Source organism: Dermacentor silvarum, chromosome 1, assembly GCF_013339745.2.
Source record: "Dermacentor silvarum isolate Dsil-2018 chromosome 1, BIME_Dsil_1.4, whole genome shotgun sequence".
NCBI classification, from domain to species: domain Eukaryota; kingdom Metazoa; phylum Arthropoda; class Arachnida; order Ixodida; family Ixodidae; genus Dermacentor; species Dermacentor silvarum.
The window spans coordinates 388468021-388490258 of NC_051154.1; the positions used below are offsets into that span (position 1 = coordinate 388468021).

The window sequence follows — 22238 nt, forward strand, 5'->3', positions numbered from 1 at the left end:
GTCCTGTGACCGCTGCTCAATAGGGAATGCGCCTATCAGTCTCTGAGTCTCCTCACGTGCTTTCGCCCTGAAAGCTCCCTTGCTGGTGGTGGATTTTCCCGGTTGCCTCAGCATTTGCTCCGACCTATTCGAGAAGCAATGCGTGACCTTGTCTGGCAGGCTGGCCGAAATTGCCGCCGCCGTACACACTTGGCCTAAAGGGCCTTCCGTTTCTGGTGCGGGAAAACCGCCGCTCTCTTCGCTTTGTGTGTGTGCCACTTGCATCACACCTTTTCCAGAGCTTTCTACCCTAGTCATCTCAGTGCTACTGTTTTCTTCAACAGGCTCGCCTTTTTCATTGTCTTTTGGGCCTTCGAAGTCGGCCTGCCATGCTACACCAAAGCGTCTGAACAAAGCCCTCTTAGCCCTGTCGTAGTCGCGCGCTTTCTCCTCGGACAAGCAATGCACGAAACACGCGCCGACGCTAAACGGGAGAAGTGCTCCTAATCGCTCGGCCCACGAGTCCCGGCTGACACCCTCTTTCTCACACACTCGTTCAAAACCGGCGAGGAAATTAACAATACCCTCGTCTGTCTCGAAAGTGTGGAGCTGGCGTCGCGCTGTCCGCCATCTGAGCATCTGATTTACCCGTTCGAGCTCTTTCATCCTAAGAGCGTGCCGTTGCGCTGCCTCTTGCTCGCGCCTCTCGCGAATTTCGGCATCGTGCTTGCGCCTTTCTGCTTCTTCACGCTCGCGCCTCTCGCGCTTCTCTACAGCTTCAAGCTCGCGCCTCCTGCACTCCTCTGCCTTTTGCTTTCTTTCCTCTATTGTCTCCCAAGCCTCATCAGCTTCCTCGACCGTCACCTCTTCTACCTTCATGACGTCGAGAACCGCTTCTTTCCTTTTTGCGGAGTCGACCGAAATGCCTAACTCCTCGCAAATTAGAAGGAGGTCCTGCACTCTGAATTTCTCCATAGCGATCTCGTTTGCCTTCAAAAGTCACCCTTCCTAAAATTCGCTATTTAAAGAAGGTGAATTTCCCAAAATGGTGCCCGCCAGAAAACACAAAGTTACTCTCCTAGCAACTACCTACTTGTACTAGAGAGTTCTGGCGACATGAAGCGCAAACTCAGGCACTAAGCCCGTCCTTATCGCTACCATCAGGAGATCGAAGAATTTCTCTCTTCGTTCCTTCCTTATGAAACAATTTTCCTGGCCTCTCCGGCCTTCTCCCAACTCACTTCCTGATGCTGTAAAAGCTCCAATTGTTGACTTTTGCCTACCGCAGGGCCAACCAAAATGCCCATCGGCTCACAACTTTTAAGGAGTTCCTGGATTTCAAACTTATCCGTATTTACAGTGCACCCTGTGTTTCTTCTCCACTAGTAATTCAGCCCACGAGACACTGTATTCTTGGTCTGTGAGACAAAATCACTAACAACACCAAACCACCATTACCGACTTAGTCACCTGCGCTAATGAGTCTGGCGAAAAGAGAAGCAAACACGTAGCACTCACCACACCGATGTAGCCAACGCAGGCCGATCCCACCGCTGCCACCACTGTTGCGAATGGCGATTGTCCGTGGTGTCCACGAAGGTTTCCATGTATGATGCCGTGCCAGGTGCCAAGAGGAGGAGTTATCCAGGGAGATTAGAAAACTGTTTTATATACACTGTACATGGTATATTACAAGATGGGCTCCATGATATTGGAGCCGTCTACGTGCTAACATCTTTGCATGTGGTAGCGTTTACATCTCCGAGCGTTCTCCATGGTCGAGCGTGCTCTACATCGTCAAGCGTGCTCTACATCGTCAAGCGTGCTCTACATCGTCAAGCGTGCTCTACATGGTCAAGCCTCAAGCCTCCTCACAACACTCAAGTCCCCTGTTTTATCCCTTTCGTTTCCCTCTTTCATTCGACGAGGGAACCAGGCAGCGGTTGACACCTTGGGAACCGAACGTTGATGTCGTTCCCCCGGGATTGCCAGACGCGGGCCCCTTTCAAGATTCGCCTCTCCATAGTGGTCAGTTCGCGGAACCAGGTAGGGCGGTGGCTGTCTCGAAAGGCAGCAGTCGGCGTAGCGTCGTCGTGGTTCGGGCGGCGCTGGTAATTCACGGGACCGCACCAAGGGGCGACGCTGCCGTTTAGCCACGCATGAGGTAGCCCGGAGACCAACTGCTAATCCCTCAGTCCCAGGTGACAATTCTCGGCCGCGAGAAAGGGCGCCAGGTTGGCGCGTCTGAGTCAGCGCCGGCCTCCTTTGTCCCGAGGGACCGCCAGACACAACAGCACATAATTGACCAGCAGCAGCACTAACTACACGAGGATGAAGAGCATGGCGCTTGCGTTGTGATCCTTTTTCTTCGTCCTCCTCTAGTTGGCGCTGCTGCTTGTGAAATATGAACTTCCACCAAGTCGACCAAAACCATCATCGTACGCACACCTTGTCACTGAAGCTGTGACCATAGAAAAAGGAATTCAACAAGAGGGGACACTCCCATAGGGCCCAGCGGCCGAATTGACTGCAGCGTGCCAAGCGGTCGGTGTCGATCACTTGCATCACTTCCGGTTTCGGTTTTGGGCGCGCGTATTTTGAACGCAAGCTAGCACGCCGGCCGCCCCCCCCCCCCCACTCCCCCCCTTTTCCTTTTTTTTTTTGCTCTTCGTGCAGAATCGGTTTATTATTTAGTAAAAATGATTGCGAACGATCTCGTAAAAGTCCCATCGAATCTGTGCCACGTGCAATTTCACAAAGTAGACGCAAGACCTTTCGTGCAATGAGGAAATATTTATTTTGCTCTATATAAAAGCTCGTTCCGCGCTTTTTGTGCGTTCATCCAACGTTGTGACACCAGCAGGTAAGGCAGTCGTTCCTGTATGAAGCTCCACCGGACGGTACCAGCTGAAAAAAATAAATAAATTACAAGCATGTACATTTGCAAGCACGTAACAGCATGTTACAAGCATGAGTCATTTTGGTATTTAGACATAGGAATACTGCGAGGCGAAACGTGCGAAAGCGGTGAATGGGCGGCATTACAAACAAAAGCAATTCGCTTTTACATACATGGCGTAGAAAATACCCGACTCATCCCAAACATATATGAAAACATCTGATTTCCAAGCGTTCCCCAATTTACGGGCATTATTTCCGGCACTTAGGCAGCACAAATACACGAGCGACTTCGCGTTTCCAAAACTTGGCCTCGGGCGACGCGACGGTACGCGACATACACAGAAACGGACGCAAAAGGCACTCAAGACAAATGCGTGGGTGCAATGCCTTTTTTCAGTCCTTTAGAAGACGTAATTTTCGGATTACAAGATTCTGATATGTTCGTCGTTCGCGCATTCTGCCAGCGCCAGCAGCACACCCCATGTTATCACTCTTAGCAATCGCCCATCGCGTTTTCAACAGGCGTGAGTACCGAAAGAAAGTATATGTTGCGGAGCCACAAAAAAACGTCACAGACTTGTCCCTCTAAGATTCATTACACGCCAAACTAACTTTATCACCACGGCCGAGCTGCTTATCGTTAACTGCGTCACAGCGCGCTGTCCGGCCAGCGTGCCTCAAAAGTACCCCAGAAAGTAACGAAATTACTTTTCAGTAATGTCTGGCGTCAGAGAAGGTGGCACAAACTTCTCCTAGCAAGATGCACTAGACTATACACCACGGCTGAGTTCTCGCTAACTGCGACATGGCGCCCTGTGCGGCCAGTGTGGCTCAAAAACCGAAATAAGTTACAATAGTCCCCTAGGAAGCGTCGGAAACATGTCTCAGCACGATTCATTTACTCAAATTAACTGCGCCAGGATGGCCGAGCTGTTTTTCGCTAACTGCGCCTTAAGTCTCGGTCCCGTGCCGTAAGCCTAATTGCGTCGTAGACTGTGAAACAAGATTTCTCACCTTGCCGTAGTCCAATAGTGCAGTGGTGTCTTGTCCCAGTGCAGAAGGAACGCAAGAATACGCCGAGAGCCCAATAAACCAGGTTACATTTAAAAAAGAAAAAAAAAAATGAGACAGACGGGTCGCCGCGCGCGAGCGCTCAAACGCGCGCGCAGCCGTCCTCGCTGGTTTCGGGGGAGTGTCTGGCGGATGACGCATGTATCTGGCGCGTCATTGACTGTGGCTAGGTAAGGCAAGGAAAATAAGTCGCAAAGCTTAAGTTCATTTATACGCAAAACGTTTTAGTTTTCGCGGCAAAGAATTAAAAAAAATAAATGAATGCCTGTTAACTTAAGTTCACTTTCTTTTTTTTTTTTCGATGCTCGCGGCAGCTAACGTTCGGTGTCAAAAGTATAGCGTGACGTATGGTGACGTGTTTCCTGTTGCCAGTTTTTGCCGAGTGTCTCCTCTTGTTGAATTTCTTTCTCTATGCTGTGACCTGCTGCCGAGACATAACCGCTTTCCCATGTGTATGCCTGGGACAACATTGTGCAGGCATCTAGCTTTTTGAACGTTCACTATGCCACCTACGTCACTGAGTAGACAGTGCTCAAGTGGCACTCCAGCCTCGTAAGGCAGACACCCGCTGACGAAAGCGCGGCACCGGCGGATCACGAGAGAGCAAACGAACAATCGTAAAGCGAGATGTTTGTGCGATCCAAATCCTCCATGTACCAGGCAACACCATCGATTACACGAGAGTTCTTAGCTGGGCTATAGTAACGATGCAGGTGGTGGGACGAGTGATACGAAGCGAATGTTTACTGTTTACATCACTCGCACGTCATGTGTGCTCGTTGCCATATTGAACCCAACCACTTTCTGGATTCAGAAAGTTCTGTCTAGAGCATTTGAGTGGCCCGACCCAAACGAAAATGTATATTGGGTTGTAGGCATGCTTCAATAGGTTATGTGGCTTGTGCTCTTCACGTATGCCCCTGAGCGAATGCTATGTCAAGTAAACCAAACCGAAACACTCAACATCACTTTATTTGCACCGCAGCACACGAGTCGTATGCGCTAGATATAAGTCCCGATACAGCAAGACCAACTATTAATGCGAAGCATTCTTGTCCGATTCCATCCAGTTTTTTTCAAGTATTGGGCCTCTTTTGCGAAGCAGCTAATAAAAGTAAAGAAGCTGTGCTTTGGATAGACATCGTACATGACTTCTGCTTCAATTAAAAGCTCGAGCAGGGAAGGAGCGCGCGGTCTTCTTTGTTGTCTTGGGCTCGACCCACTCTTGCCCTCGACCCACTACCTACAGGTGGCAATATCCCCCCCCCCCCCCCACTTCCGAAGAAAAACATCGCCTGGGTGCTAAAAAAATGGGCGTAGAAGACAAAGAAGAAGAAGGCAGGCAAAGCGAAAGTACACAAAAAAAGTAAACGTCACGCCGACACAGTCAATGAACCAAAAAACAAGCTAGCTCCCGAAGATAAATGAAAAATAGAAACAGAGGAGGGAATGAGAGAAAAAAACAAAAAAAAAAGTTACAGACGCGCAATGTACGGCTTCATGCGCAAAACATGAACTATGTCTGAGCTCGGTTGTCTTTGTGTCCTACTCCGTGTCTGCGATGTTGTGCCCAGAACAACTTCGTAGATTACGTCACTGACGCGGCGGAGCACTTTATGCGGACCGAAATTCCGGCTCGGCAGCTTTTCACAGAGGCCACGACGGCGAACTGGAGTCCACACCCAAACTTGGTCCCCGGGGTTGTAGGACACGTCCCTGTGGCGGATGTTCAAAATCAAAAAAAGGTGGCTGACTAATGGAGTAGCACACGAGGAATAAGGATTATAAACAGAGATAAGATGCCTCAGAAAGGCTGGCCAAAGTTTCGATAGGAGGACCTATCTTCGTCAAAGGCGGCCTCGTCATCCTCGGCGGGTTAATTTTAAAGGGTTAGTGGAGTGACGTCACGTCGATGTTGCCTGTGGCTGGCTGTAAAGGGAGAGACTGAAAAGAAAATGAGCGCTGGCGTTTGACAGGCTAGGCGCGGTTTCTAAGACGAGGGGACAAGAGCGGGAGAGTGAGAAAGCGGCAAAAAAATTTAAGAAAAGAGAAAAAGAAAAAACGAAAAAAACATAAGAGGGGGTTGGGGGAGCGAGAGGCGAGTGAGCGTTCGGAGGTGTCGTGGGCGTCGTGCGTTTGGGTTCCCTGAAGAGCCGGTCAGTGTGCAAGTAACAATACGAGTTGAAAGCATGACTTGAGTAGCGTAGCTCAAGGCATCGGGTAATTTTGTGGTTGACAGGGAGCAGCTTGGTCCGTCAAGGGACGTTAGCCTCACTAGTTCGCCGTAGGCGTCGTCGCGGCGGTATACAGAATTGGCGAGACCCTGTGGTCAAGGTGCCGAAAAATTACCCGATGCCTTGATGCTACGCTACTCAAGTCATGCTTTCAACTCTTATTGTTACGCACTGACCGGCTCTTCAGGGAACCCAAACGCACGCCGCCCACGACACCTCGGAACGCTCACTCGCCTCTCGCTCCCCCAACCCCCTCTTATGTTTTTTCGTTTTTTCTTTTTCTCTTTTCTTAAATTTTTTTGCCGCTTTCTCACTCTCCCGCTCTTGTCCCCTCGTCTTAGAAACCGCGCCTAGCCAGTCAAGCGCCAGCGCCCATTTTCTTTTCAGTCTCTCCCTTTACAGCCAGCCACAGCCGACATCGACGTGACGTAACTCCACTAACCCTTTAAAACTAACCCACCGAGGACGACGAGGCCGCCTTTGACGAAGATAGGTCCTTCTATCGAAACGTTGGCCAGCCTTTTTGAGGCACCTTATCCCTGTTTATAATCCTTATTCCTCGTGTGGCGGATGTTGTAGCGTCGTGCGTCCGCCTGCTGCTGCTGGCCGATATGCAGCCGCGCGAGCTGTCGAGCTTCCTCAGAACGCTCTACAAATTCCTCGGCGTCAGTTGTCGATAGGTCAGCGTCATGACACGGCAGCATAGCGTCAAGCATCGTCTGGACTTCGCGACCGTAGAGAAGGCGAATGGGCGTGAAGCGCGTCGTCTCTTGCACGGCGGTGTTATACGCGAAGGTCACGTAAGGCAAGATCAGATCCCATGTTTTGTGTTGGACGTCGATGTACATTGCGAGCATGTCTGTGACCGTCTTATTCAGTCTCTCGGTAAGTCCGTTGGTCTGCGGATGGTACGCGGTCGTCTTGCGATGCCTGGTGTTGCTTAATTAAAAAACTTCGTCCATAAGCTGCGGTGTGAATGCTGCCCCTCTGTCTGTTATTACAGTGGAGGGAGCACCGTTAGGCAAGACGATGTGGCGCATGAACAATTGCGCTACCTCTGAGGCCGTGGCTCGTGGAATCGCCTGCGTTTCAGCATAGCGTGTTAAATAATCAGTCGCGACGATCACCCATTTGTTGCAGTTGGCAGACAGAAGAAATGGTTCGAGAATGTCCATGCCGGCTTGGTCGAAAGGCGCGTGAGGTGCTTCAATTGGCTGGAGTAAGCCAGCCGGTTCAACGCATGGTGTCTTGCGGCGCTGGCACTCACTACAGCCTTTAACGTACTGTTTGACGCTTGCCGAAAGCCCGGGCCAATAGTACATTTCGATTACTCTAGCGAGTGTTCGTGAAAAGCCTAAATGACCAGATATCGGTTCGTCATGGCAAGCGAAGAGGATGTCGTCACGCATGTCTCTTGGAACCACCAAGAGGTAAGCACGGCTGGTCGAACGAGCATTCTTCTTTACAGCACGTTGTCTCGCAGACAGAAGGACGTCAGCGAGCGGGACAGATGGCGTGGTACGGTTGTGTCGCGGCCCTCTAAATGATCGATGATCGGTCGAATCTCAGCGTCGTCACGCTGCCGTCTGCTCAAGTCCGACGAACTAATGGCGCCCAGGAAGCCGTCATCATCCTCTGTTTCCTGACTAGCAGGATAAATTGGTGCCCGGGACAGCGTGTCAGCGTCTTCATGCTTACGGCCAGACTTATAAACGATGGTGATATCAAATTCCTGTAGCCGCACGCTCCACCGTGCCAATCGTCCTGAAGGGTCGCGCATGGTTGCCAACCAACAGAGGGCATGGTGGTCCGTCACTACTTTGAAGGGACGACCATAGAGATAGGGGCAAAACTTGATCGCCCACACGACCACGAGGCACTCTTTCTCCGAAGTCGAATAATTCGCCTCGGCACGGGACAGGGAGCGGCAACTCTTTCCACTCCATCTTGGAGCTGGACGAGCACTGCGCCAAGGCCAATGCTACTGGCGTCGGTATGCACCTCAGTATCAGCGTCATCGTCAAAATGTCCAGGAACGGGTGCTGACTGCAGGCGCCGTCGTAATTCAGCAAAAGCCGACTGTTGCTCATTATGCCACACAAATGGCGTATCGTCCCTTGTAAGGTGAGTCGGGTTTCGCAATCTTCGAGAAGCCTTTAATAAACCGGCGAAAGTAGGCGCACAAACCCAGGAAGCGCCGGACAGCCTTCTTATCGGCAGGAGCTGGAAACGCGGCCACAGCGACAAGCTTGTCTGGATCGGGTCGGACCCCTTTGGCGCTTACTACATGTCGAAGTAACTTGAGCTGTTCATAAGCAAAGTGCCACTTTTCGGGCTTAAGTGTGAGGTCTGCCGATCGGATGGCTTCTAGCACACTCCGTAGGCGGTGAAGATGCTGATCGAACGTTTCAGAGAAGATGACCACATTATCAAGGTACACAAGACAAGCCTGCCACTTCAGTCCAGTAAGCACAGTGTCCATCATTCCCTGGAAAGTAACCGGGGCTGAACACAAGCCAAAAGCAAGCACTCGAAATTCATAGAGACCATCTGGAGTCACAAAGGGTGTTTTCTCGCGATCGCGTTCGTCTACCTCGATTTGCCAGTACCCGCTTTTTAAATCGAGACAAGAAAAATAGTGGGCACGCCGTAGTCTATCTAACGAGTCGTCGATACGCGGCAGCGGGTACACGTCCTTATTAGTCACGTTGTTGAGCTTGCGGTAGTCGACACAGAAGCGCAGCGTTCCGTCTTTCTTTTTGACAAGAACGACCAGAGAAGACCACGGGCTGTTGGAAGGTTCGATGACGCCATCGTCAAGCATCTCCCGGACTTGCGTACGTATGGCTTCGCGTTCTTTTGCCGACACGCGGTAAGGCTGCTGGTGTATCGGGCGTGCGTCTTCTTACGTGATGATCCTGTGTTTAGTGATGGAAGCCTGACGTACCTTGGAATAATGTGCGAAGCAGGTCCTGAACTCAAGCAAGAACTTGCGTAGTGCTGTCTGGCTATCGGTGGACAGTGCAGAATTGATGTCGAGATGGCCCAGAGACGTGTCTGCTGTCTCCACTACTTCTGACGTGAAACAGTTGTTAACGTTTGCTTCTGCATCTGCATACGCTAACGAAGTTCCGCGGAACAGGTGTCGGTGCTCGCAGCTAAAATTGGTAACAAGCAATTGCGAATGACCAGCACGAATCTGTATAACACTTCGAGCCACGCAAACACCTTGCTTCAGTAGGTGTTCCAAGTTACTTTCGGCCACCGCTTCGCCATCGCGTAAGCCACAGCATCTGACGTCGACGAGGACACTGGCTCCTGGAAGAAGCGTTACACTGTCTGCAGAAACACGAAGTACGTCGTCGCGCTGTTGGCCGTCTTGCACGTCGATTGCTCGTTCGGCAGAGAAAGTGATGCGACGCTCTTGCAGATCGATAATCGCGCCGTACTCCTGCAGGAAGTCAACCCCAAGAATAACATCGCGGGAGCATTCGCGTAAGACAAGGCAGCTTGCTACGAATTTAGATCCTTGAATCTCAACTCTAGTCGTGCAGGCGCCCAGTGGAGTAACGACGTGGCCACCAGCCGTCCGAATCTGCCAGTTATGCCAGGGCGTGATCACTTTCTTCAGCTGCGTTGCTATTTTCCCGCTTAGTATCATGTAGTCTGCGCCGGTGTCCACTAAAACACTAACGGCGTAACGGTCAATAGTAACTGGTATATCGAGCGAAAGCCGGTCGTCCCGTTCAGCTGCAGGTGATGTCGGATCGGTATCTTTCCTTAACTGCGTCCGTCGGAGGTCTTCAGCACTTCGACCGTCAGCGACCTCGCTCCCAAAGATCGCCTCAGTTAGTTTTCCCGGCGGGGACTGGTCGACCACTCAGGAGAATACCGCTGGGGCGGAGGTGAAAATCGTCTCGGAGACGGCGATCGCGACTGCAGGCGGCGGCAAGCGCTGCTGAGAGAGGTATTCCTGAATGTCCCGGGGTCACTGGCCGTATCGGGGTGGCGACGAGTATGCGGAAAAGGCGCGAATCCCAAGGCGTCGGTATGGGCACTGGCGGTACAAGTGGTCAGCTTCACCGCAGTGGAAGCACAGAGGCCGATGATCGGGTGCGCGCCAAACATCCGACTTCCGAGGGGGCGGGCGTCTGTCGTCGACGTAGTGAACCGCTTGCTCCGAACGATGGGCAAATGGAGCGGCATGAACAACGGGCGGCGGCGTGTACCCAGCGTCGTAGTACGATATCGGTTGCGCCGACTGAACTGACACCGTAGGAGGAGCACGAACGAATAGCGACGGAGAGGAAGCAGGGCGCTTCAGGGCTTCCGCGTACGTCGCACGGGGGTATTCAGGAGGTACTGCCGCAGCATTATCAAGAGGAAAGGTGTCACGGAGCGCCTGGTGCAGTTCGTCCTTGATAATGCTTGCTATGGAGCTTACCGTGTTACGGCGGCCTTTTGCAACTCTTCACGCACTACAGAGCGTATGAGTTCTCGCATACTGTCACCGTTGCTTCCTATGGCCGTGAAAATGTCCGCAGCAGACATGCTGTTCGCTTGCCGCTCATACAGGTTCGAGCGATGCAGAAGCATCTTTTTCATGGTCACTGCCTCGGACAAGAACTCCGCGACCGTCTTCGGAGGGCTCCGTACGAGGCCAGCGAAGAGTTGCTCCTTGACCCCACGCATCAGATGACGTAACTTCCCCTCCGTCATTCTTGGATCCGCTCGTCGGAAGAGGCGCGTGATGTCTTCGACGTACCTGGTCACAGTTTCTTTTAGCAAATGAACCCGGGCCTGAATCGCTCGTTCCGCTCGTTCGTGGCGATCAGCACTGGTGTAGGTTTCCAAAAGCTGACGACTAAACTCGCGCCACGACGTCAGTTGTTCCTCGCGGTTATGAAACCACGTACGCACGCCATCCTCCAGGTAGATGTAGACGTGTCTGAGTTTTTCCGTGTCGTTCCATTTGTTCACGGAGGCCACGCGCTCGAAGTCGACCATCCAGTCTTCGACGTCTTCGAACACTGTGCCGTGAAACGTCTTCGGGATCCGTGGGCTCTCATCTCAAGTGTGTACCGGTTCGACATCGTGCTTCCCGTACCGGTTGGGGCGGTTTGAAGGGAAGCGCTGGTCATACCTGTCGATGTGGCGGGAACTGTAGCGCCGACGACTTCTGGGGACAGTATCTTGATCCTGCGGCTGGCCCGATGCACGGGAGTGTCGACAGGCACTGGATTCGTAGCGCGGATCCTTGGAGAGGGTCTGCAACATCCGTGAGGACGCTTACCCAGCACCTCCACCAGTTTGTCACGAGCCTCGAGAAGTAGTCGTGAAGGTTTAATAACCCGTAGAGCAGCTGGCTCTTGGAAGACGCGACCGTCGGGGCTGGCTCGAGCAGGGAAGGAGCGCGCGGTCTTCTTTGATGTCTTGGGCTCGACCCACTCTTGCCTTCGACCCACTGCCACTGCCACAGGTGGCAATATAAACATGTAACGTAGTGCAGATGGACTGTGGCTGAAAGGCACGAAACACGAAGACGAAGAGTAAAGCTAGAGTTCGAGTGACCATTTTCGTCTACGCCCGCCACCTCTTGCTCGCATCACACAAGTCAACAGGATAAAGACTTGTAAGCCAGTTCCTTGGCCTCTACTAATTTAATGACGCAACCTCCATCCACTGAGACCACTCGTCAGAGAAAACATTTTGAATGTCTGTTCTTTTCGTGCTGCAAAGCATTCATTTGCATCAGCAGCAAAGGAAGGCTTACGATTGAACATCAAACTGCTTCGCTACCACCGTAAACGCTTCAGAGCATACGTTATCAACTCGCCGAACCGAATGTCACACAGTGCCAATTGAGAGAAGCGTTCATTTTAACAGCGTCACAGCAGCCCCAGCAGAATCCTTTGACGTGCGAAAGGAAACAAAAACGCAAACATTATGGGAGCTGCCTACTTCCTAGTACAACAATTGGCATACCCAGCTGTATACATATGGCAAAGGAAATAGTCGATCAACAGGTACTGCAACCATCACGAATGACCAATCGAAAAACAATATCAGCACAAAGCACTGGCACAAATGACGAGGAAAACTGTCGTCGAAAGCACATATGCGACACACAGAAAGCCTATGCGCAAGCTTACTAAGGCAAAGACTGAGCCAATGAATACAATGTGTTCAAAGAAAAGCAACATCGCCAACCACATCGCCAACTACACCAATTTTATTCTCCTGTAAATTTCTTTCTCATGATCAGAGTCGCCTGTCAGTAATATTGAGGGGCTTTAAATCCATTAGAAAGAGGAGGCGTTGAATAATTGTACACAAAGAAAATACGCTGATACTAGGGGCGCGTCCGCTGCGATGCGAGCACAGCGGAGCCGGTCTTCTCCTGACGGTAGCCGTGCGCTGCAGCTGAGGTCTACAAGTATTGGAGCTCTCATTGATGTTAAACGTTTGACAGTGAATATCGTTTTTCATCAAATGTAGAATTTATGCATCGCTTTATCTAGCGGAAATTATTTTACTTGGAACAGAAGCTGCAGCCGATGTTTTCGTCGCCGGTGACGGAGGCGCGCAGCTTCGCGGTCGTCGATTGGCCCGTCCATCGGGCTGGGGGTGGTGCGCCGGCCGTACTCCCGTCTACTTTGGACACCTCTCGCGCGGCAGACGTTCTACCAAATGCGTTCCACTAGAGTGTATTAGAATACGATTGAGTGGGACGAGCGGCTGGGGCAGCGCATGCTTTGCAGTGAGGCGCCCGAAGTGGAAAAATACTGTGGCGGCGCTTTGATCGAAGTGGATTTAAAGCCCCTCACAATTACTCACAGGGAACCCTGATCATGAATATGAAATTTACAGAAGAATAAAATTGGGTTGGAGTGCCTAAGGCAGGCATTGCCAAATCCTGACTGGGAGCTTACCACTGTCGTTGAAAAGAAAAGCGTACAGTCATTGCATTCTACCGGTGCTATAACATATGGGGCAGAAACTTGGAGGTTAAAGGATCTCGAGAACAAGGAACGCACAAAGAGCGATGGAACGAAAAATGTTAGGGCTAACGTTGAGAGACAGGAATAGAGCGGTGTGTGTCAAAGAGCAAACGGGGATAGCCGATATTCTAGTTGACATTAGGAGGAAAAAGTGCAGCTGGGCAGGCCTGGTAATGCGTAGGCCAGGTAATGCGTAGGATGGATAACCGGCGGACCATTAGAGTTACAGAATGGATACCAAGGGAAGCGCAGTCGAGGACGGCAGAAAACTAGGTAGGGTGAAGAATTTAGGAAATTTGCAGGCGCAAGTTGGAATCAGCTAGCGCAAGAAAGGGGAAATTGGAGGTGACAGGGAGAGGCCTTCGTCCTGCAGTGGACATAAATATAGGCTGATGGTGATACGAACTAAGGTTAGTAGTATTATCGGCTGTATAAATTTGTAAACATTCACTTACTAATTAAATTACCAAGCACGATGTCACGCGCACACAGGTAAACATGAACACATCTCGCTCGATGACCGTGGGAACTCGGTGTCAACACTCAGTATCACGTGAGAAGGCACGGCAATAGCAGCGAGCGAACTGACCTCCGTGCCGTCGCTCGCTTCAACGCGAACGAAACGTCCAAAAGCGCAGCGCTCATGACTCTACCGGCACTAGTTGCACTTTGCCCACATCGCTCATCGCTTAGAAGATAAGGCCCGCGGAGGGGCGCACTTTGTGCACGTCGCAGATTGCTTTCAAGATACGGCGGCCGCGCCGCTGTTAACACGATGCGAACGTCTCGTCGTCTGGGGAAAATGAGAACCAGCTAGACACACTGGCTCCGGCGACTGCTTTGCAAGTAAAGATTCTTTTGACCTCGTCATGAAGGTTATCACAGCCCACGAAAATGACATTGCGATGGCTCTTTTAACGCCTTTGCTTGCCGTGAAGCGTTAGAAATCCAGGCTCCAATCTGGAAATAAAACTTCCGGTAAGCGCAAGCTCGCCATGCTTGCAGACTGTCATAAATATGCATTGAAATTACGATAATTCAAACCGCTTCATTGCGACGATGCATGTGCCGCAAAATTAGTGTTTCGCGATCGGCCGGGCACGCGCGTTGGGTTAGGCATCGGCCGCAGTGTACAAAAAGCGCTGTAACAGCGGCGGGAAATACATTCTCTCGTGAAGTAGACACTTTATTGCCCGCCTTCGCTACGTCTCAACCTTTGCCCCACGCCATCGCGAAGATTTCCCGGACGATGTTTCCGGGTTCGTTCGCGGCTTCGTCATTTGGCGTACGTATACACATACTAATTTGCCGTCAACGAAATTCCGCCACAATGAAATTTTTCGCGTATCCCGTGAATTTCCTTTTAGCGGGAATCGACTTTATTATTGGTAACGTTCTCGTGATCACGAGATCAGCCAATAGCTGTTGTGGGTCCAGCTGCTTGAGATGACGCTGCATGACATTGCAGAAGTGAAGTGAGTTTTCCCTGCTTTTCACACGAGATTGTAGTGCAATATTATATGGCTCACATGTTCACACGAGTCCCGTTAACAGATTGGCAACGTTTTCTTACTAGTATGGTCAAAAGGTATTTCAGGGCCCGTTTAAGGTGCAACCAATGCATGATAAACCGCCGTTCTTGCATTTCACCACCATCGAAATGCGGCCACCACGGTAGGGATATCACCCCGCACCCTTGAGCTTAGCTGTGCAATGCCATAGCACTTACGCCATCTCCGACTGGTTCAATACAAGAATAACCTCAACTCTCAATAATATCGGCGTTGTTTGCAAATAAAACTTGAAGCGATATAACATGCGTCACTATTACGCCCACATGTCTTGTGCATTTAACTGCATTGGGGAAGCTAAAAATATTTCACTACATCAGACAACCATGAGAAGGAATAAAAAAAGTATTTGTAGGGAGTGAAAGATAAACATCAGAGAGCCAACACTTGAATGACAGCAAATTGGTCAGTGCGCTAGAGCTGCCTTTGACATTTCGACAATGCAAAGACCCGTGCAGAGAACAGAGCATGATTACCCTGCGGTAGAGCTGAAGCCGTGTGATCTCGCAGGCATTGCGGACGCGAATAATTGCCAACTCCCGGTCAGCACTATCGCGTTGCTTGCGCAGCTCCTGCTCCAAGTGTTTCACCAAGTCCTTGTAGTCATTGACTTGGGCTTCGTTTGCGGCAGCCATCTTCTGTGCCCACTTGAGCTGGCCCCAGGTATCCTGCAGGTCACACTCGAGAGCTTCGATGGTCTCGAAGAGCTCCTCAGCCTCATCCGCATCCAAGGACGCAGATGCTGCCACGTCCTCAGTCAGATTTGGTTCAAGGGAACCATCCCGAAGCCGTTCGCCTCCACTTGCACGGTACCACCGCTCAGGTAGACAACGAACAGCTTCCTTGCAGCCAACATTGCGCGATTCCAGCTGCAGTGGCACCACTTCAATGGCAACGGCCGAGAACTTCAGCGCATTTAGCGACTCCTCGAGCGTGGACATGGCTGCGCAGATATTGACAACCAGAGAGACTTGCCCACCTGTAATGAAGTAGGCTTGCATCACCTGGGAAGAAGAGAAGGGAAGCGCAGTCAAGGACGGCACAAAACTAGGCGGGGTGATGAAGTTAGGAAATTTTCAGGCGCAAGTTGTTATCAGCTAGCGCAAGACAGGGGTAATGGTGATGGCAGGGAGAGGGCTTCGTCCTGCAGTGGACATAAATATAAGCTGCTGCTGCTGCTGCTGATGATGATGATGTTTTGGAAAGTAGCGGCGCTCTTTGATCTACGCCGTAACACCCTCGCCGGAGCCGTCAACCTGTTTTTCTCCCCCTCTTTCGCGGAGACCGCGCGTCAGCCGCGCTTCATGAATCGCTGCGGCGCTCAATGTTACCCCGTCAGGCGACTCTGGCGTCACGAAACGGCGCGAAATTTACTTTCGCGCGCTTTTAGTTCCTCCTAGCAGCCTGCCATGTGCCGTCCAAGCGGTGGTCGCCCTGTCGCTCCGAACCTGTGTTTCCTTGGATTCTCCGTCTTTCCATAGGAATCTCAGCTTCGTTCTCCATGGAAATGCTTTGCTGCGACGCTTTTCAATGCAGCAACAGGTCAGAGAAAGGGCTAGCATTGTTTTCTTTCCCCCGAGGAGAACGGAATGGCGTGCGCCGGAGCAGTGGCTCCATAACATCGGGAGTAAGGATTTCGCCTCTTCTGAGCACGTCGTTCTTTGCGAGGTGAATCTTACAGCTTTCCTTATATTTGTGGTTGAAGTTGCACGGATATTTTAATGCTCTTTGTATAGCCGGACTCTCCGTTCAGTTCAATGCACACCACCTATAACTGTGCATATAGGGAGTCGCTGAACATTTTGTTGACTTTTCGTGCCGTGACAAAGCTTTTTTTGTGCTTTCGCGTGTGCTTTAGTTTTCAAATGTACGTAATTTATAAGTTAATGCCTCCTATTTTGTAATTGCGTGTGTGTGTACGTGCGCGCGTGTGTGAGCCTGCGTGTGTGTGCATCTGTGCGTGCGTGTCTGTGCCTGTGTGTGATCCTGGCGCCTGATACTTGTGAAGCGAAGGAACTATTTTGCTTTGACTGCGTCCTGCTTGTATCATTACAAAGTTTCAATACGGCGAACATTTTTCTCATTTTTTTGTTTACGTACACTTTCGAAGGCATGAACTCCAATATATAAATAGAGAAGTGGCGTTTCCTTTTAGTTAAATGTCTAATAAAAGTTTCAAGCTTGTGCCATCTTCCTTTCCAAGAGTGCAAACAAAATAAAATGTAAGAAATTCGCATCTTACCATGCGTACACTCAGATCAATGCGATATTTCCGTTCCATCTTACGGACGATCAGTTTTAGCCGAAAGTATTGCAAGCCTAAGGAAAGAAAAAATTGAAGCTTGACGCAGCTCCTTATTTGTTCTCGGATCGGCCGGGTTCATTATATGTTCTCGGATCAGCCAGCGTCAAAGCAAAGAAACCTCCCGGCGAAGAGGTGCAAAGTTCGCGAGAAATGCTCGAAAAAAACGTAGGGCACTCTTCAATGATATTATACTTATACATTATAGCATTCGTCCTCGTACCGTAATTACTCAATGAAACCCAATGGACGGCGAAATACGGTTGGTAGAAATGAGACATGTGGAACAGAGATTAACGAAGAAATACACACACACCGCGCTGATATACGGCGAATATTACATTTAACTTGCCATATATATGCTGTAGTTAACGTGACACTTTTTTTAGAACCTCCTACCGGTCCGGTCCGCAGCCTTTGACGTCGCCTAGATCATTCTGTAGTTCAGTGCCATCAGTTATAAAAATGTGGTAGTGATTTTCATCGTGGAAAATGGGAAAATGATAATTATTTTGTTGAAATAAACCAAATATTTATCCTATTGCCTGCATATAGGCTTATGAACGTGAGTTGGTTAAGAGAAAGTAAAAAGTCAATTAACAACCGCTCAATGATATCTTGGCAGGAGCCGTGAAGTAAATAGCCATACGCACGGAAGCGAAGTCATGTATCGGGCGTGTACGTATTATCCGCGGATGTATAAAGTACAAGCCACGAGCTTTTCATAATCTCCGTGAATTCTGATAAACATTACATCTCGAATTCTGTAAATTATCAAGTGCCCTAGTCTTAGAAGTTTGCGTGTGAGCAAACGTATTTTTGTTTCGTTTTCCTTTCTTGAATTTCTCGTGGTTTCATCATGGCGGAATACAGGCGCGTGCGTTAAGTTCTACATAGGCCAAGGTCGATCCACATAGGTCGCGAAGCTTCGGGCGAAAAGCGGTTCAGAACGAATTGTCGCCGACATCAGCAAGGGTGGTTATGGGAGCAGCGATTGAAGCACGGCTATGTTTGGAGGGAACAAACAGTGGGAATAAAAAAAGCTTTTTTTTAATTAAAGCGAGACACATAAATTTATTCAAACACAAAATTCCTAATCAATTTTATATACGCATGGCGAGAAAAGAACAACTCTATTTTACTTGGTCATTATCAATGAATACCTTGTTTTCGGCGCCCACCGTAAGAGCGCCTACCGATAGGGGCGGGCGTTGACGCCGCTATCACTTGCAATGCAATGTAACTCTAGGAGTCGGCAGAAAGGCGCGCTCGTAAAGTTCCTTGTTACAATAGGCCCCACCCTCCTGTTGCTTTGATTGTCGACGTTTGTCTGAATTTGGTGACCCGAACAGTTTCATTGTTTCTTAACCTGTTCAGTCAAAAGTAGTGAGTAGCGACCGCCAAATAATTGTTTATTTTAGTTGTTTTCGTGGGAAAGCGCTGGCCAACGGGCTTGGCGTTCGACGAAAGGACGAGTACTCTACGCTCAAAGCGTTCGTCGGCCTCCAAGGAAAACATTTTCTGTGCAGCGATGCGATTTCGACACCCGTACGGCTGATCTTTTCCTGCATCGCTTTCCGCGTTGAAATCTCGAAACGCCCATCAAGTCGAATGGCATGGCATCTGAATATACAAATTTCGCGCCTCTGAGAACAAAATGACACCACTTCTGTTTTTTAGTGCATAAAACGCCAAATTAATTTTTATTCCGCCCTCCTCACACAAATGGCGCTAAGCCCCATGAACCGTCGATGAACCGCCATGTTTTGAACGTATGGGCTTCTAGGAAGCTTCGATACCAGGTATATTTACCCTGCATTGGCTCTTTCGCCAACACAGAATGTATTTTGCACAGTGGGATTGGTACAAATTTTTTTCAATTTCAAATGTTTTTCGAATTCACTTTAAGTAAACTAATATTTCGTTCTGGTTACGATCTTTGAGCTTTTCAGGAGCCACGATTATGAAACAAATTGTCGTGCATATTATATTATATGCGTTCATTGCACCTCCATGTTACGGACAGCCCCAGTGGCGACAGAGGCAAACCACTCAGCCACTGCTTGGTACTTATTTCTTTTTTTTTGGAGCGCTTGTATTTATCGAAGCGTCTTAAAAAAGATGTCACGACATTCTATCGGAAGTATACTTTCATCACGACAGTTTCACAAGGGATAAATTCCCATACAACTCTTCAAAAGGCCGAATAAACAAGCGCGCGCATTGATGCAATGCGGCTGCAGCGAGCCACTGCAGGGATCGGCGTGCCGTGCGCACCGCGCCGGCACGCCGATTGTGGAGCTTTCGGGACAGCGGCTTCTGTGAAAAAACTTTTGAGATGTCGTTCTTGTCCGTTATCTTCAGCGCAAAATTTGTGAATAGAGGGCGGAAGAACATTGTCAGCATGATCTCAAACAGCTTCTCGTGATGCTGAGGCACTGAACATTGCAATAGTTCACGCTCTCGCAGAAATTGAGCAGCATTCGCGGCACTCTGCCTCAGCGGCTGCTTAAAATTTCTTAGCTCAGCGAGCACTACTTCAACCTATTTGTGCAAAGAGTTCAGCACAACTACGAGTTCGTCTGACTGATAGAGCAGGCGGCTTCCGCCTTGAAGCCTAATCAGTGAATCTGACGGCGCCGAGGGCTTCGGCTTAGTCAACAAACTGAGGCATTCGTTGCAAGACACCCGCTCATTATCAGCTTAACAGCTCTCGATAGGTATTCGGCAACCATCGCTAGTGCTGCACATTCTGGCGAACGAAGCGTTTCTTTGCGCCGGGTAATGTGGTTGAACAGCGCTGCTATCGCTTCTTTAGGAAATTTTTCGGATGGTTACGCTCAGTTGCCGGCGTAGCGATGAACATGTGCTATCTTCCGTGCCCATCACGTTGCTGTTTGTCGATGTTGACGCAATGCCTGTCTTCAGAGACTTTTCTGTTCCGCACAAAACTGCCCGTGAGTCTGTCTGATCGTTGCTTCCAGCTGACCTCCTCAACCACCCAAAAAAAGATTCAATGGCGTCACACGAGAGATTTCGAGTCAGAACAAATCGAAAGTGCATCTCTCTCAGCAAGTATCTGACGCATTCCACGTTTGACGCATTCAAACTTGGAGCCACTTCCCTGGAAGTTCTTCATCCCTCGGAATTTCATGAAATGAGATGCCCGGGACCTTTCCCTTACTGTACGAGGTGCATCGAGGTCCACAACAATACGCCATACCACTGCGTATGAACTCGCAAAGCACCCTATCAAACCACTTAAAGTAGCACAACTCACTCGTGACCACGCCCTACTGAAAATTGCATATACCCCATAACTCCCATATCCAATAATCCGATATGAAACATATAGGATCCCATACAAAAACCTGTTTTTCCTGTATGTCATATGATGTTATTGGATATAGGAGTTATGGGAAATACGAGGTTTTTTCAGTAGGACACGATTTCTTCTTTTCGGCCAGAAGGCCCTCATTTGCGTTGCTGCTAGACGTTCTCAATGCGGCACCACAGCCTCACCACAGCCACAGACCTTCAATACCCTGCCGCAGCTCACCGCGTCAATCGAAGGCAGAAGGCAAGTTTTTTTCCCAGCCGTGGACTGTTGCAGAAAGGTGATCTCTCAGCAAACCAGCGAACCATTGGCAGGCGAGGCAAATTAATATTGTCTCGATTTGAAACTAATGGAGACGCGCACACGCAATTTTTCCCGCCTTTAACCATGCACGGCGGCTAGTGAACTATTCTGGGGTAGCAGCGCCCCTAGCGGGCGACCTGCGAGGAGGTCAGGCAAGGAGGTTGAACGGCGCTCTCGGAGTAATTGCGCGGGCACAGGAAGTATACAGGAGGCTACGTCAAGGGGCTTTAAAGGGGCTTTAAATTCCATTTTTAGAAAAAAGAACAAACTGACATTACACCGTTGACAACGACGGGGGTGGTCGAAAAGTTTCGGTTTCGCTCGACTCTGCGCCGCCCGCGCTTTCGCGTTTTAGTTGTTCCGTTATCGTGTAGTGCTGCGCTGGTTGTTCTGGCTCGCGAACCTCACACTAACGGCAAGTAGCAGATAATTCCACTGCCACGTGACGTCGCGGGATGCCCGAACGGTCAAAGCCGCTGGACCAAAAGGAGCTGCAGTGGCGCAGCGTATCGCCCTCTGTCGGGCGCCGTGTAACTCACCGACAGCAGCAAAGGGCGGTAATGGCGCTTGCAACGTCTCCGCTCCTCAGATGGCGTAGCAGGAGATTTGAATTGCAATAAAGGTATTATTTGGACCCCTCAGATGCAATTTTTTCGCAAACTAAGTCTTTTCTTAGCACAAGACAAGCGTTTCAAGGTTTCTGGAAAGGTATTTAAACAGTCCACACCGACTTAGTATTTCCCTTTAGGTCGCGCGGTTGGAAACTGCTGTCGATACTGCTTGGCAGTCATTCGTACTACTTCGCGCGCTGGTATTTGCGTTCAGACCGCTCAAATGGGGTTCATAATTGCATATTACATGTATTTATGCATTAGGAATACATTCCTTTCTTTCTATATTTTTTTAATGCCGCTCGGTGATTGCGCGTGCATTGCTGCCGCGGTATCGGCTTTCATTCTACTACGTTATTGTACGGTTCCCTTTTGAGAACAAATATTTTTCTCGTTCTTCAAGCAGCATGTATCTCTGGGGTGTATTGTTGCGCATATAGTTTCCCATCAGTAGGTCTTGCAAAGCGCAGACGAAGAAACCTACGTAACCTTCCTGCTTGCCGCTTCAAACAAGTAAAGCATATCTGCCCCATCCGGCGCCTTGTACTCAGATTTGCGGGAAGCATTGGTATGGATAAAAAGAGTAAACTGCTGCGCAATATTCCATTCAAGTTTCCGCCTTGCTCGCGTAACATTATGCGGAGTAATTGGTACGGGGTCATTTATAGCGGTCGGACCTCGAGCGCCGAAAACGGTTTCAGTTAGTCTTTTTATATGGCATTCTTTGGCCGTAAGCTGTATGTGGAATTTTTTCCCAGTCGATAATTCAAATACGAAAAAAAAGAAAGGAAGGAAAGCCTGCGCGGTAGCCTAATTAGTGGCTATATAATGGATACGGCGTTGCACTGCTAAACTGGAGCTCGCCGGTTCAATCCAAATCACGGAATTCGATGGGAACGAAATGGAAAAAGACTCTTGTACTTCTATT

General features: G+C 49.8%; 1 long non-coding RNA gene across 1 annotated transcript; it reads right to left on the reverse strand.

Annotated features, from left to right (window-relative positions):
* Nucleotides 1–2752: 2752 nt before the first annotated feature.
* Nucleotides 2753–4059, reverse strand: LOC125942466 (uncharacterized). The gene is made up of 2 exons (XR_007465132.1): nt 3895–4059; nt 2753–2886 (listed from the first exon to the last, which is right to left on the reverse strand). It is a non-coding gene; the product is annotated as an uncharacterized LOC125942466 (long non-coding RNA).
* Nucleotides 4060–22238: the final 18179 nt, after the last annotated feature.